Source organism: Limanda limanda, chromosome 10, assembly GCF_963576545.1.
Source record: "Limanda limanda chromosome 10, fLimLim1.1, whole genome shotgun sequence".
Classification (NCBI taxonomy): domain Eukaryota; kingdom Metazoa; phylum Chordata; class Actinopteri; order Pleuronectiformes; family Pleuronectidae; genus Limanda; species Limanda limanda.
Genome location: NC_083645.1, coordinates 13,275,020 through 13,292,735, shown reverse-complemented (window position 1 = coordinate 13,292,735; position 17,716 = coordinate 13,275,020).

Genomic DNA, 17,716 nt, shown 5'->3' with positions numbered 1-17,716 from the left:
AAAAAAAGTTGGGCTGAATTGAATCCACAGGTAAAATTCATGTGTTAAACATTAATTTAGAACATATAACTAGATCGAGAATATCCCCATATGTTCTACCACACTTATTAAGACTGCTTCCATTTGCTACTAGTCCTTCCAGCTGATCTTCATGTTCTCTATGCCTTCCCATTTCAATAATTATGGTATTTAATTATCCAACCATTGGCACCCAGTATACATTCAATGCATAACTAAAATGAAATATGAATGGACTTCTAGATGTGTTGGATCACATCTTATTGAAACAACATTAACATCCTCTAAGACACTGTCACGGCTGTTGATATGAATCGCACTGGATTGTTGACCTGTTTCTAACAAACTGGTGACTGCTTGTAAAATGAAGGCTGTGTCAATTCAATGTATCTCTACGAATAAGTATTAAGACACTGCTTGTTTAAAGGTTATTACCTTGTCTGTCCTCGTCTCACTACGGTTAGTCTCAATTCGTGTTGGTCTGAATCTTTTCGGATGATAAAGACAAATTCGAGGCTCACAGGACGTCCGCGGAATGTATCGGTGAAGCTGAAAAGAAATATTTGTCAAATATTAACATGTGTGGTGTTGTATTAATGTTAGTGGACATATTTCACAGTGCATGTTTTCTAATACCTGAATGAAGATTTATCCAAGTCAGTGGAAGAAAAAACACAGATGTATTAATCTTATTTTAGTTGGAAAAATATTATACAAAACCGCCAAGTATAACCAGATTATGTTAGATGAAGTATGTTTAAAATAGTATATCATTATTATCACCAGTTAATACATTATTCTAGATGACAAGATAGCTGTTGGATTTGCTTAAAACCCTCTTTTTTTTCACATTTCCTTATTTTCATGGGAGCAGCAGACGTTCATTCATGTACCTTTTGAGAAATAGAAGTGGCTTCACACAGATGAAAATTGGGTCCTGCTTAGTGAGGGAAAAAAAAAATCTTAGTCACCTAAAGTATGTTCTTATGAGTAACCTAAAGTGTTGTATATTCAGAATTGTTCCGTGACAAGACTTGCATGTGGGCAATAGTGAGAGATTACTTTACCTTCCTTTATTCCATTGCATTAGGATGTGGACAATATACAAAGTATACAAATTTATATAAAAAACTCCACGGGCTTTACAAACAAACTATATGATACCTGTCTGTTTCTGTATAAAGTAAAGTGCTGTCTATTTCAAATATTTATTATATAAAAATAAAAAGCAATCTTTTTCAGCCTGTGAAAAACTAATGTGGTTCTGTTCATTTTCATATCAAATACTTCAAACTACAGGCACAGTAAAAAAAAGTAGGTAGGTTTTTGTGTTATATTTGACAAACATTCTAAGTTCAGTTTAGGTTAGAGGTAGCCTTGGACCTGAGCTGATGTGGGACTGGATCTGGGGGCAGAGCAATAAAGGCTACGGTTACCAATTACCTCCATGGTTGGATGTTGGAGCACCCTGGGGAGGAAAAATAAGAGTAGACCAAAGATAAGAAAAGAACAAATTTAAGCTAAATAAATAAAATGAAAACATATTCATTGTTTAAGTTGGTTTGATGCTTATCTTAACAGGACTTTATAGGTATACATACACACATTACATATGAATGCATGGCTACATACAAAACACCATCTATTAAACAATTAGTTTGAAACGGCTGTGACTTACCTCACGGGTGGGGCCTTATTCCCCAATGCAGGGGCAGGCAAAGCTCGTTTACCAAAAGACAGGTGTGAAAAAATACTTTTTTTTAAGTTACTTAGGTTTTTTTTTTTTTTTTTTAGTCTTAGTTTTTCTAAATGTTTCCTGTAGAGACCAATAATTGCCTGCCCCTACACGGAAAAAGGGGAAAATAAATTTATGTTGCGGTTTTCGTCGAATTGTAGTTTTTTTAGATTTTAGAGCCCTATATATCCATCCGCTGGCCAATCAGTTTTCAAAGCCAAGCTCCATTGTGAGTACAGGATAAAATGCTGTTCGTCGAGTTTAATGGGTGTTGCATGGGTGCGGCCACCATTGTGTGGAAGTGAGTGATTAAAAGAATTATGCAAATACACTCACACTGCAGTATCATGTTGCTTGATGTTATTACAAGTAAGTATCGGGGCAAAATAGAAGCAAAACATTGGACATTTTGAGGTTAATGTCGCAATATCACAGAAAAATTATTAATTTTAAATGAAATATTACTGGAATAAATTAAATGAAAGCAAGCAGATTGTGTTTCACCCCTGGATCCAAAATCTTGAGCCAATCTCGTTGTTTTTTGAGAACCTGTGGAAGGTTTAATATCACGCAAATATAACCAAGAGGCAGTTTCCTTCAAGTCTGTGTGGTTTTTTCTTCACTTTCTTACGATATGTTTCAAGTCCTGATAATAATGATAATGTTTCGACACGTAACTGGCTATTCCTCAGGTATTCCCCCTCTAACATCACAAGTAGCTTAAATTATTACTTTATTCTTGAAATCTAATTTTTCCCCTTATATTTTGTTGTATGTTATATCTTGACATGTAAAAAGAAAGTCCAGAGAGTTTCTTGGTTCTTGTTGACGCACTCACAGTGATGATTCAAGAACAAAGGTCGAGCATCATTAAAACGCATTGAACAAGATGAGTTGCAAAGACAAACGCTGTTCAGCGAAGTTCTTGCCAAAACAAGAAGTTTCCACCAGACCTGATCCTGACACTGTCAACCTGTGGTGAGTGAGCTGACGACTGAGAGACTGAAACCTCGTTCAGGGGGAGACTCTGAAGAGGAGACCTGTCGAACTGCTGCTTGAACCAGACAAGTTCAAATGACCCTAAGTACCAGCTTGTTACAAATCATGTCTCCTCATCATCATCATCATCGTTGTCGTCTCGATGCATGACACTACCAAAGAAGATTTGTTTTTGTTTTGTTGTATCACTACCATCAGATGCCTCACCGTAATTCAGCAGTTCCAGCCATCACATCAGAAAGGACAGTGTGAACTATAATAATAATTTAGTTTGCTCACAAATGGCCCTTGTTAGAGATACCTTTGTGTTTGGCCTTCATGTTGTGATTCATTATTTCTTAGTTACTTGTAATTCTAGAAATCTATTGTGTCTTTGTTGTACTTTTTGTTAGAAAACACAGTTTTAACCCCTGCAAGGTGTTTGGGTCCGATATCTTGAATGTGTTATAAATCATGATTGATTCAGAACCTAATAACCACTTGAGTGTAGCGTGGTTCTCGAGATGCCACAGTAAATGTTTTGAAAGTGGGAGCGTTTCACAGCTTGCCACAGTGTGAGTCACTGGTGAACCTAAAAATAAATTCATGGGAATGCAGTTATCATTCAGAACCAACTGGCAATGACATCGCATCATCATGTGATTTCCATGAAGTCCTTCTCTTATGACGGCTGATCACTACCAGTGTCTTTCAGGACTGACTGCATTCCTCCAGCTGTCCTATTCATTTCACACCATTGTGTTGGTGAAATAATCTTGAACAAACAGAGAGCAGAGATGAACACTTTGCTTCAGTTCTTCTCTCCTTTTCTTTTTAAAAGAAAAGTAAACAAATGTATAAAATACAGTGGAAATAAAAAGCAAGCGGAACCTAAGGAAATACTTATGTTTGTGTAGCTTTAAAATATCTTCATATAAGTTACAGTTATGAACAAACACTAGAAACCATATATTCCTCTCGTCCATACTGAACACATCACTCAATCATTCATAGGAAAGATCAGGCCCGAATCTAGGCTGCTCAGATTGGGGGGAAATTTGGGGTGGACAACTTTTCACACTGGAAAAGAGTTTTTCCAAGTCTTGACGAACTTGTCACAGTAGAAAATTCAACGAAGCTATGATATGATAATAATTATAATTAATATTATCATTAAATTATTATTATTTATTATACTTGCCACTGACAGACTAGCACAGCCAGACTTGTGTATGCCTGCAAGGAAGCACACATGCAGGTGATGCGTTTCAGTAAGGAAGCTGTGAACAGACATGCTGCACTTAAAGACAACACTGAAGATGATTTTAATTAATACAGCTTTAATTCATTTAAAATATATTAAAACCAAGTTCAACAGCCCGGGTTTGTATAAGATAAACAAACTGTGAACTCCTGGAGACTTTGGCTGTCCTCTCTGTAGTGTTTTGTTTTTTTGACTGCACCTGAAACCAGCACCAAAAACGAAACTTATTTCTCCCCCGGATAACTGGGTGTGATGGATCCGTCCTTTTTATGAATTGATATCGGATCATTCAAATGAAGGTCAATTTTAATCAGAGAATCGTTTTAAAACCCAGAACCATGTCCAGCCAGCAATTCAGTAATCAGGGGCGAGTAAAATAAATGTGATTGGCAGATTGAAATGGAACAGAAAAGAAGTGGGCCAATCGGATGGGCAGATTAGATCACTTGTAGAATCAGAGGGGGTAGATTATAAAATGTTTGTGAACACTAGGGCTAATGACATTAACAAAAGCCAACTGGAGTCAGGCGTTATAAAACCAGTCGGAGTCAAGCCAATGAAAGATCCACTGTGATTGATAATAAACACTGATGTTTTCTCACGAATGAGAGGAATGATTTGCTGTGAACCACGTCTAAAAAAAAGCATGGTTCATAACTCATGACAGGAGTCTTAATTAAAAAGATGCATGCTGGAAATTTGAAAAAGGTTATGCTATGAAGGATTTATGGAGCTGATGGGTTGGTTGTTGGAAAATTGACCATTCTCTTGTGTATACCGCCACCTTGTGGTTCAGTCTCCATACTATGAGCTCACCTGAAGGGGCTGGCTGCTCCTTGAGCTGGAGAGCAAAGACAAGCGAAAGCTCAGCGACTCAAAAGCTGCATTCACTTCCTACCTTGCATTAACTCTCAGACCTAAATATAGTATAGATTACACATAATTTGACCACATTAAAGTGAAAGTTTCATGCAAATAAGACAAAATCCAAATTGCCATGTTTAACCATGCAGAACAGATGTACCGCAATCTCTGAGCACATGGTGGCGCTGTCTGCCCAACAAAGAAGAAAAGAGACGCGTGGACGTTGAGTTACCGTGTGTGTGTTTGTGTGGTGATAAATGTTTCAGCTGAAGGGGGCAGCCACACCCAGCGGACGAGTGTGGGTTTAAAAGGAGACATGTTCTGATTGACAGGAGGCAAAAATCGATCAGAGGCTTGTAGGCTGTTGACATATTTACTTTCAATAAGTATCCATTCATATTTATTTCTGCGTACAAACACAGTGAGTTGGACAATGAACACTTTATCCTCCTACCTGCTATCACATGTGTCTTCTCACCCAAACATGAACCAATGAACTGGCCTGTCAGAGGCTGCATGACCACATCTCCCCGGAGGTGTATGGAGGCTGCTGTTCCCACGACGCTCTACCTTCTGAGATGTATAGTTTCTGACGGCTTGTGTAACACGTCAGCTAAACCGAGGAGACGTTCCTGTGTGTGCACATGTGGCTCTCAGGGCGTGCGATATCAGTGTTTCAGAGGGTTGGAGGTGTTGGCAGGGGCAAGTCGTCAGGTCAGAATGCCACGACCTATCTTTGTGCACGTGATGTGGAACATGCATGTGTTGGTGTTGTGAGTTGCAGGTGTGCAGGTGTGTGTGTGGCTGCTGTAGCCAGGGTCAGTGTGTCAGATCCTCCCTGAGAGGCCATCATACATGCTGAGGGTATACGTAGCTGGACAGGTGAGAAACGTGGCGGATGAATCAAACTGTAGAAAAATGACAAGGCAATAATGGACGTGTGATTCTGAGGTGTTCCTTATTTTCCTATACTAGGACTCATTATAGCTTGCTGATGTTCCCTACTGTCTCTAAGAAGAGATCTGCACTTTAGAGTCAAGTTTTTTTAATGCTGATATGTTTGCTTGGTGTCTGATTTGTAGTTTTTCTTTTCATCTGTCATTCCTAGACAGCAAGAGTCTGTCGTTAAAGTGTGTCTCCCCACAACGTGGCCGACATGCACAGAACCAAGCAACCATCCTCTCTGAACTAAGCACCGTTCCCACTTCCTTTGCGGAGCTTTTGTTTGCTTTCACTCCGTTCCTTGTCTCTACTCTCGTTATTTCCTCTCATCTCTTGTATCTATTTCTATCTTCTTTGATTCTGTTTTTCCAGCACAGTGGAAGAAAGGATCGCAGGTATCCATAGCAACATGTTTGTGCGTGTGTTGTGCGAGGTTGAGTGTGTGTGTGTGTGTGTGTGTGTGGTGTGTGTGATATGTGCGTGTAGCCTCTTGTCCGAGATACAATGTGGCAATTACCCGAGCTTACCTCGGCGCTAATTAACCGTCGCCGTGGTAATTGGAAGGGTCAAGTGAGCAGGACGATTGGCTCACCTTCCTGCATCCTCCACCACCCTCCTCTACCATCCTGAGCTCCTTCTCTCCTCTACTGACAACTTGGCTACTCCACCTTCACCCCTGTATCTCCCCCTCCTCCCCTCCGGTCCTCCGCTCCTCTTCCGTCCCCTCCCCTTTTTTGCCATTTCTCCTTTCACACCTTCCTCTCAGCCTCCTCACAGTCACTTTATTACAAAAAAAACCCTAAACAAACATTGCTCTCGTCTCTATATGAGTTTTTATTTTTTTTTTGGTGTTGTTTTGGAAGGGAGCACAATCACAAGATCCTTGGCTACCAGCCGTTAAAAGCCCCCCCCGCCCGCCCGCACGCCTGCTCCTTCACTCGCTCGACCTGATTGGGCCGACTGACAGCTGGCTGCCAACCAGAGGTGGAGCTTTTGACCTTCACAGCCTCCAGGAGTCCACAGCAGTATGTGATTGACTTACCTGGAAATGATCACAGTCACCTAGAAGGTTTAGCTGGTGGGGGGGGGTGTCTGCGCTCTTATTTTAGGCTTATTCTGTGCATCGTTTCTGCCATCAAATTTAGATAAAAAATGTAAACCATATTTATTCAAGATAAATTTGATACTGGATAGACTTTGACATTTGTACACCCACCTCTTGCTGTAAAGCTTTATGGAGCTTTACGCCCTCACGACCTGCTCATCAACAAGCAGCAGAGCAAAGAGAGTGTTGTGTCCAGTGTTGTGTGTTGTGTTAGGAAGAAAAGGCCCCGACCGTGGACCTTTGGAGGCGATCTCCCATCATTTGAGAGACAGAAATATAATAACAGAAATAAAAATGTTACCATACCACACAATAATCTTAAACTAGTAAGCAAACTTTAAAATGTAATAACAGAGATGCTAAAAGGCGGAAATACAAGCACAATGTCACGTCCCTCTCCCATGGAGAACAACAACAAAAAAGGGGAAAGTTGAGATGGGAGACACTGAAACTTTGTCGCAAATGTTCCACATGTTGACTTTGGAGGCTTAGACATGTCAGATAATCACTTCTTACACAGGTTATGTGTAACATTAAATAGTACAAATGTATATTGGACTCTGCCACACACATTAATGCTCTATAAATGGCATTTTTACACGAGTAAACACATTGAATCATTTAACAGCTGATGATGATCTCCTATGCCTTTAAGTTGAAAGAAGAGTGTTAGTTTATCATAGACTTTGGTCGTATGTATAAATAGGTTGCTAGGAAACAACTGTATTACCATTTAATTTAAAGGAATCAACCAATGTATTGCTTTAGTTTATATACAGACTGCATACAAAAAGAACATATTCCGGAGTTGCATCTCACCGTTTCCAATGAGTTGAAAATCTAGCTATATTATGTTATATCTATATGATATAAACATATACTAAAGTTAATATAGCTACTCTAATTGATGCTTTTATCTAGTGATTTGAAAGACCTCTTTAATTTTTGCTGCAAATGCGGATGAAGATGTCGATCCGGGATTTTGTTTTAAAATGTCTTTAACTATGTTTTATGACACATAAATCATTTTTTACTTTAATTTTCCTTTTTACTTGCATATTTCTACTATAAGAACTAAACAATCATTTGTAAGTTTATTCAGCTTAGGCAGAGGCATGTGCTCTCAGTGGCATTCTAGTTGTGAAATGAAACAATTCTTCATTAAAGTGTTGATTTTCAGCTAGACCTGTGTTTTGTATTTCGTTGACATGTGTACCGACATTATCCAAAGTGTTTCTAACAATGTTCAATTCCTCTTTTATTTAAGGTAACAGGATGTTTAATTTTAGTGGCCTTTTAATTGCGTCTTATCTGCTTTAGTCGTGGCTTTGCCCAGCTCTGCTATAACATCCGGGACAAATGACGTATAATGAATGAAATAACATTATATGGCAGAATTGACAATAATTTTTTACCTTTACTTTGATAATCACGCTGCTAGCCAGTTAGCCAGTCAACTGTGTTTTTCCTTCCACTGTTCACTCGTAATGGTTCACAAATATTATTTGCTGTTTGCTGCATAACTCGAATAAAACTTTAATGCACTTCCCTTATGAACATGAATTGCACGTGAGTTGTGTCATTTCGATTTTCATCGTCAATGGTGGTGAAGTCAACAACTCCCACGCAGCTTCCAAACAACATCAAACTGGGTCTGTTATTGTTTCGATTAAGAGACCCCCTAGCGGCCAGAGTTAAGGCCGGCGCATGCTTCTGCGTCGTCAGGGGCCCGCAGGCACGCAGCTGTAACGCAGGACTCGTCATTCATGGTTCTCCAACCGCTGCGCGTGTTGCCATGCAATTCCCCTCCAGAACACTAGGCGCAGTAATGTTTTTTGTCGAAGTCGGCTCTTCTTCGTGTGTTGCACGAAGAAGAGCGATTTATTTACATCGCCACGGCGGCTCCGCAGAGCCTTTTTCTGGCGGAAAAATCCGCCGGTTAGTGACGGGTTATACTAGTGGACATAGTGTCGGATCTCTTCTGCCAAGTGCTCTTCTATCTGGTCCATATTCGTTCTTCTAAATCTTCCGTGGTTTCCGGGCATGAACCGGAAATGCGACTCCGGAAATGATGTAGCCAGTAGACCAATCACAGCCCTCGCGGCCGGGTGACGCTTGCGGGGCTTTGCCGTCTAGTTAGAAAAATTGGCCGACGCACGTAAGGACGTAGGAAGGGCCGTGAGGGGCCCGGAAGGGCTCTTGCGTCTCCGTTCCCGTGAAAACGCAGAAGCATGCGCCGGCCTTTACATATTGTACATTTTACATGTCTTCTCAATGTTCTGTGTTAGATTCACTGCTAGTGATTTTTAGCTACTTGTAGAGCAGGCTTTAGGTACTTTCCATTGAAAGTAGTTGTTTACAACATTGACCACACACGGTCAAGACGTAGAAGGTTTTGACCTAGTCTTGTTATTCCCTGAAACACAAATTTCCCTTTATGTATCTTCAGAAAACACATCTATTCTGAAATGACTCTGTGTCTGTTCCTCTCTGGTAAAAAGCTGGAGGTTGCCAAGGTGTCTGCTACTTTCTACTCCCACTATCACCCATTATTTCTAGCCTATCCCCTCTATTGCTCCTTGGGGTTTCAAATTCTCCTCATCTTTCTTGTTCTCCAGAATCATGAAAAGAAATCCATCTGCCCTTTAGGGGAGAGAGTAAAAAATAGTCCTGCAGCTTAAATCAGACAGAAGAATGGATAGAGGTCCCTGGGAAAAAAGAAAAAGGTGGAAAGAGGAAAGGAAAGTGTTCACTGGACGGAGCACCGAGGCGAGGAAGCATTGACACGTTTGGTGATGGAAAAAGAGTGAGCCGTCGACATTACATATGAATGGAGAGGGAGAAAGGACGCCGGGCAAGCAGGAGTGATGGAAGCAAGGACTGAAAGTCAAAAGTGTTGCGGAAGAAAGGTCGGGGTAAAGTGTGAGATGCAGAGAGTGTAGAGGGCAGGGTGAAGAAAGACATGGATGAGGGAGAGCATGGACGGAGTGAGTGTTGAGAGAGCTGAGAGAGGGGAGGTAAGGTGAGACATGGGTTTGACATCATTACCGTCAGCAGGGCTGGTGTTTACCGCTCGGCTTCTGTTTACTGAGGAACTCATACTGAGAGGACACCTGGTGAGCTGTCAACACACACACACACACACACACACACACACACACACACACACACACACACACACACACACACACACACAAACACACACACACACACACACACACACACACACGCACACATGCAGAGCAGCCGTCACAGTTGCGCTCTCCATGGTTCTGAGCCTCGACAAGAAGGAGCCCAACGTGGAGCAGGACGGTGCAGGCCGGCTCCTCTGCTCTCCATATGGAGAGGCTCGCATCTGAGGCGGGGGTCTGTAGAGGGAGGGAGGCAGGAGATGGAGGGAGGATCTAAATTTAACCACTCTTCTCATTATGTATTAATGAGCGGGTGTTTAGTCAGACCCGGGGTGCTGTTTAATGTATGATGACAACGGTGCTCTCTGGGGACCTTTCCCATACTCCTCGCCCCACGTTTTACATAACTGATACAGATTTGGGGGGGTATAGAGGCGGGGATCAGTTGGGCAGGTAGGCCATGGGTGGCTGGATGTGTGTGTGTGTGTGTGTGTGTGTAAATTCAATGTTTGTGCGCACGCAGACAAGAGGGTATCCTGTCTCTGGCTGCTGAGTGGTGTACACATGGGGAGGTTTAACAAGGGGCCACGCTGAAATTCCCATTTCTTCTTTATGCTGGGAGCAATCCAGAAATGCAGCACTCTTCTTTTAATATGATATGGATCCACACATTTAATAACAAAACTAAAAATATGTGCAGCTTGTCCGTCATGGCACACACTGTCATATCTACTGGCAGATTTCAGAGAGACATGGCCTGCTATCCCACTTCTTAAACCAGAACTGCAAGAAATCTGGGTGTTCAGTCTATTGGCTCAGAAACAGCTCTAAGATTAGACCATTCCTCTCTGCTAAAAAATCTCGAAACTGTTACTTATGCATTTATTACTCCCCCTCTTGACTGCTGTGCTGCCACATTTTCTGACATTGGTGAAATGTCTTCTTTTTGCAGCTCGTTCAAAATTCAGCTGTCAGGATCTTAACTGGATCTAAGACACAAGATCTTATTTCACAGGTCCCTGCATCCCTACGCTTGGCTTATAATTGGCTTGAGAATAGATAATTACATTTTTACATATGCCTCGTTATATCATGATGTGTTCTTCCTTGCCACTTGGCTGCTGCAGATGCTTTGCCCCCCTAGTTATTTAAGGGACATATGGAGATTGAGCTATTGTGGTCAGCACTCCTTGATCTGGAATGACCTGCTTGTAGAGATTAGAGCAGCAAAACCACTTTCTTATTTCAGCCATTTAAAAACGATGTATGTAAAAAAGCCTTTAAGGAGTAAATACAATGTTTTCATTGCTGTTAGTATTGTTTTTATTAATACTTGGTGGAAGGGTGGGTTCAAGTCAGGGAAGACCCTTTTTAGGATTTGGGATTTCTTTCTAGGGGATGTGGGGGAGACTGACTCCTGTCCAGTGTAGCATGACAGGGTCAGAACTAACCAACAACGTAAAACTACTGTCAGAATTTGTGTGTGTGTCTTTGGTGAGAAATATCACCCTGATTTTTATGGAGGTTAACAGTACTGCTCCTGGTGGCACAGTGATTCACATTGTCGGCTCACAACAAGAAGATTACGGTCAGGGTCTTTCTATGTGAAGGCCCCCCCCCTTCCTCACACAGTCCAAAGATTGGAGTTAGGTTAAGCAGAGACCGTGGATGTGGATGTGAATAGTTGAAATAGATAACAGGGGTCAGATAATAATGTCACTAATAATAATAATAATGTAAGAGATTCTGACTTTAATGACTTTTGCACTGACACACTTTTCACACATTTTCATGGGAGCTGTAGTTTTCCTCTATGCTTTTATAAAGTAGTTTCAATTTGTACCATTGTAACTTTTATATGGCTTTCAAATTCTAATAGAAAGTTGTGTAGTGGATTTCGAATTGTCCTCTTAATAAGTTGATATTAAGTTTGTATACTAACTATCTAAGAAACTAGCGGTTAAAAAGTGTTTTGATTAAAACATTTATTAATATTAATATTATTAATACATTTCTTATATTAAAGATGATGGCTATGAAATGTGACTGTTAATTTGATCAGACAACCTATGGGTCTTGTTTTATACACGTTTGATGGCTCTCCTCCCTCACCAACTGCTGACATACACACACAGACACATGAACGGAGTGCTTAGAGGCTCACCAGTGGTCCAGATGTGCTTGTGGTAGTTTGAAAACACAGACAGCGAATGAGAGAATCGTGCTGAGGCGCAGATGAGTGACACAAGCTCGTCCTGACAGTTGCCTGGAAGACCTCTCTGGGTGCAGAGCAGAAGAGTGAAAACAAACCAATTTGTTTCCCCACACCAGACAAATAAGAAAGCACATGCATGCACAAGTACACATACAGGAGGGGCGAGGCACAAGAACTTTGGGGCTTCCGCTGAGCTGTAATGTTCTGAAGAGACAAAAACAAGAGAGACAAGGTAGAGAGAGGGAAGAAGGGCTGGAGGTGTTAGAGAAGAGCAGAGGTCAAGAAATGGGATGGAGGGAAAGGAAGGGATGATCAAAAGGTGTCCAATGTTTACAGAGAAAGAGAGATACACTTTTGCTTGATTGTATCACAAATACATAATAGGGTAACGTGAAGCAGATTTAAATTAGCATTCAAATAATCTGCACTTTAATAAGGATGTTATTACTATAGGGGTAATTTGCATTTAAAGACACACACATACACATGCACACGCACATCCACACACTGAGCTTGATGTACAGTGCACCACGAACTAAGAAAGTACTGCAGCATTCATCAATAATGAAGTAGAAAGCATTTCGAAGACAACAGAACAAATGAATCATACTGGTCCAGTGAACAGAGCAGACAAATGGTAGCATTAATGTGTGTGTGTGTGTGTGTGTGTGTGTGTGTGTGTGTGTGTGTGTGTGTGTATGTGTGTGTGAGTGTGCATTCATAGAAAGCTGAAAAAATGACAGAAGCCTGTAACAAATTATTGTCAAATACCAAGAACAGAAGGAAACCACCCTGACCTCTGGAACAGCTTCACCATTAAAATGAGAGGGAGGAGAACACAGAACAAGTTAAATTCATTAAAATTAAATTATTTTTTTCAGCTGCCGCAAACATGGAGACACGGCCCAACATCAATTGCATAATAAACATTCAATTTCAATAAAACAAGTCCTGATTCAGTAAGCTTGATGAAATATGATTAGTTTGACTGTATATAAAGATGGACAATGTGACTACTCCCAAAAAGTGACGTCAAAGCATCTTGATCACCCCCTGGTGGCTGGCTCCAGTGTAGGTAATAAACCCTCATTCAACATCATGATTGACAGCTGAGACTGACTCATGATTGGTCAAGCATGAGTGTTGGTGGGACGTCGCCACCCATGCTCCATCCCCCGACCGCTATACTGTATAGACTCTGGTTCCAAATGTGCAAAATGGCGCTGTTCGTATCCAAGATATTTTAAGTTTATCTACTCGATAGTATGAAGTGGAGACGCGTCATCCATCTTTATATACAGTCTATGGTTTGACCTAAAAGTCCAAAATGTTTGTTATTATGAATATGTTATGTCATACCTGATTTTTCAATCAGAAATCTGCATGTAGAATCTAAAGCAGTGCTATTCGCAGAAGGTCGTTTAAATTGCTCCGTCCTATAAACAGTTAAAGCAACATTATGATGGAAATTCAACCAAAGACTAGATGAAGTATTTGTCTTTATGTAACAGCTGCCCACAGTAGCTGATAAACATCCCTGTTTGTGTGTTTGTGTGTGTGTATTGTACTGTACTGTATTGTCCATGTTTACATAAGAGTAGCAGGCGTTTCACTGTTCAATGGCGTTGGGAAAGCCCTTCTCCACCCACATCCGCTGCCTGCTGCAGTTTGTTAGTCAGAGCCGAGCACGCACGCACACACACACACACACACACACACACACACACACACACACACACACACACACACACACACACACACACACACACACACACACACACACACGCAAGCACACACACTGTACAACTGCTGCTTTGAATAATGAAACAGACCCTCTTGATATGGCTTTATAAATATTACATCAATAATCTGACATTAATGGGTTTCCCTCCCTTGTAATTCTGCTTCTTTATTTGTTCAAAGCAGCAACACAAACAACAGAAACTCCAGAAAAGTCAGAACCCTGCACTTTATGCAGAACGTTGTAGGGCCTTTAAACGACAATGTAACACAATGTGTTTGTTAACAGTAGAAATGTGTGCACACAGCATTAGTTATGTAATCATGTGTCTTTAGGAGCATTGGGCCCGATGTATACAAAGTGTTTCATGTGTTACACTACAGGTGTTGGTTGCTCTGCTGCGTCACTGCGATCATAGGCCTCACAGCTGTTCCAGCATGGGGGAAGCCCTTTGTGCTGTGCCTACTTGTGTGTGTGTCTGTGTGTTTGTGTGCGTGTGTTTGCTTTTGTAATGAGGCTGCTGGATTCTGGGGAAAGCCCAAGGGCTAACCTCCACCTACTCACTTTTTCTGGATACCTCTCAGTGCATCTCTCTCTCTCTCTCTCTCTCTCTCTCTCTCTCTCTCTCTCTCTCTCTCTCTCTCTCTCTCTCTCTCTCTCTCTCTCTCTCTCTCTCTCTCTCTCTCTCTCTCTCTCTCTCTCTCTCTCTCTCTGTCCTTGTCTCTGTCTCTCTCTGTCTCTCTGTCTGTCTCTCTCTCTCGGTTGCTGTGCTTTCTGGAATTATGTTTGCCCTTTGCGAAGCGATCGGCCTCTGGATCTCTCACCCACTCCCCTTCTCTTTCTATTCCTTGTTCTCTCTCTCTCTTTCCTTGCCCTTTGCTCATAATCTATATTGGGTTTTTATCAGATTTCATGTTTTCACTGACTTACTTCCTCTCTCCACTGTACTCTGTTCTACAACCCAAGGGCACAGACAAGGCTTGAGTTCTGTCATCTGGAGTTTAAGTATTACGAGAGAGAGCAGACGTGCGAGTGTGTGAGTGTGTTTGTGAACACAGGCTTTCTAGTGAAGCATTGATGTAACACCTGAGGAGCTGGATGAAAGATTATCGTTTACAAACCCTGTATATCTACTGTCTGCATGCTACCCAGGCCTGAGCTATAAGATAAGGCTATTTGAGGTTGTTAGCAGCTCAGTAAAATCTTGGTGATTCTCTTGCTTTCCTCTGTAAATGTGTTGCACAAAATCAAGCTGCTCTGAAACAGAAAGTGTATGAGATGCTTTGCCGGCAGTGACTATAACAACCTTGAGACATGGCAACAGCTATTTTCAATATCGGTGCACAGCTTTAAGTTTGCAAGCATGGTTGTCTGCTGACTTTTCTCTGCAACTAATGGCTGGATTACTGTGAAATATTTCAGACATGTGCAATCCCTGCTGCACAAGATCAAGTGACCTTTTTTAAAATGTTTAGTGAAATGTCTCCTTATTTTTAAATTTTCAACATGTTTTAATTTTTTTAATATTAGTCTAAGAATAAGATTTTTATGCCATTGCATTTTTGAGAATGTCATCCTCCGTGTGAATTATAACAACCTTCTTCACCCCCTTGATTTCTCACATGGTACCATCCGAAACCTAAACCTCACTTTGACAGTGGTTTTTAACCAAATACACGCAAAACTAAAGACAACCCTCAGTTTGACCTTTTATTGTGTTTAGTGCTCATAGGAACATTTGCATGCTAATATGCTAAGCTAAGACAAGGGACATCGGGTCCATCTATTTTCCTTGTATGACCAGACCTTTGGACTTTTTTGTGCACTCTGAGGGGTGAAAGGTTTTTGCTGACCACGGTCCAGGCCAACAGACCAACATTTAGTACAGACAACAGAGATGGTCTCGTTCCACACATTATGGTGAAAGTCCTCGTCGTTCCAAAATTTCATCGGAGGTCATTGCCTCCGATGAAATAATTTTTGAACGACGAGGACTTTCATTTTGTAGGTAATAATACCAAGATTTTTCAATAATGTTCTCTCTTCAAACGGAAAGAGAACTTTTTTTCCATGCACTTCATTCAAAAAAGTTTGCTATTCTGCTGAAATGACAACATACTGATGTCAGACAGACGCCCACTCACCAACTATTCAGTGTCAAGTTAAGGAGAGTCTGCTGTTGATGACAATAGGTTGTAAGTGTGTCAGACAGAAGTCTTAAATCTGCTATCTACATTACAATGTGAAACTAAACTGGTTTAGACCATAGTCAGGTCTTTCAGGTGTGAACATATGCCTTTTTTCCAATAACGACCAACTTGTGAGTCTGTTCTGCTGTGGAAATGAAACTAAGCGATCGTCGTCCGACCTGCATCAGCATGTCAACGTGACACCCATTCTCGGAAATGCCAGAGGAAACCCTGTGGAGGTGCAGCAAACCTCCGTGTCACGTGACCGTGCTCACACCATCGGCTTTGAATTTATTTCTGTCGTTATTGACTAATCAGACGTCCGCCTGTGTGCGGAGTGAGACAGTATACACAGTGTGTTGTGTGTGTGTGGGTGGGGTAATAAGTAGAGCCTGTAAGTAACAGTGTGGTGGGAGGAAAGGTACTGGCTGTTATTGAATGTAGAGTGGGAGGCAGGCAGGGCTCCCCTGGTTACAGTTGCTCAGTGGGTGGCTTCCAGCAGCCAGGCTCTCCTCTCTCCTCTCGACACTGTCACTGGGCTGAGGGGGCAACAGATGGGACTACCTCTCTCCCAATCTCTGTCTCCTCTGCTCATACTCCACGCCCCCTTCCTGTGCCTGTTGTCCTTTCCTAACCCTCTTTTTCCACCTTCTTTCCCACCTACACAATCTTTCACTTTCTTGCGACATCGGTCCCTGCATCTCTCTGTCCCTCCACATTGTTTCTTTTTATGGGTTTTCCTCTCTCCTACTCCCACGCTGCCACCCCCCCCCCCCTCTGGTCTTGAATGGAGGTTTCCGAACGCCGCAGTGGTCTGAGGAAAGACTTTTTCTCCACCGCCCCAGCTCCTCCACCCACCTGTCTGACCCCCTGCTCTCCTCTACTTTCTTCTCCGTTTACTTTCTCCTTCCTGCAGCTTCCTTTATTTAACACTGACCCCACCACACACTAACAGCCACACATCACATATACTTTAGTATACATTTTAATAACTGACTTCTTCTTTTATCACTGATTCTCTGTTTTATTTCTCTTTGCTTTGTTTCCTTTGGCCATCACTTTATCCATCATTGCTTCGTGCCTTTTTTTCTGAGTTTTGTGTGTGTGTGTGTGGTCAGCTGTTCTTAGTGCTACAGCTGATGTCAGATTGGATAGTCTCAAAGCAATAAGGCAGTAATCTCTTAAAGGCCCAGAGGCTTTTAAGTCCACACGTTCGCTCATCTCTCTCCTCATCCCCCCTTTACCACCCTCCCTTCGTCTCACCTTTAGAAAGAATGAACATATTACCTCTAAATGGATCTTTTGGTGCAGCAATAGCCTCCTAGCTCGTAGACACACACACACACACACACACACACACACACACACACACACACACACACACACACACACACACACACACACACACACAAACACACAAACACACGCACACACAGATGCATACGTGTGCGCTTACACACGCACAAGAAGTGCATATGCACACACTCACACGCCTCTGGACGTTACTCTGCACCCACCATCTTTATGAAGCTGA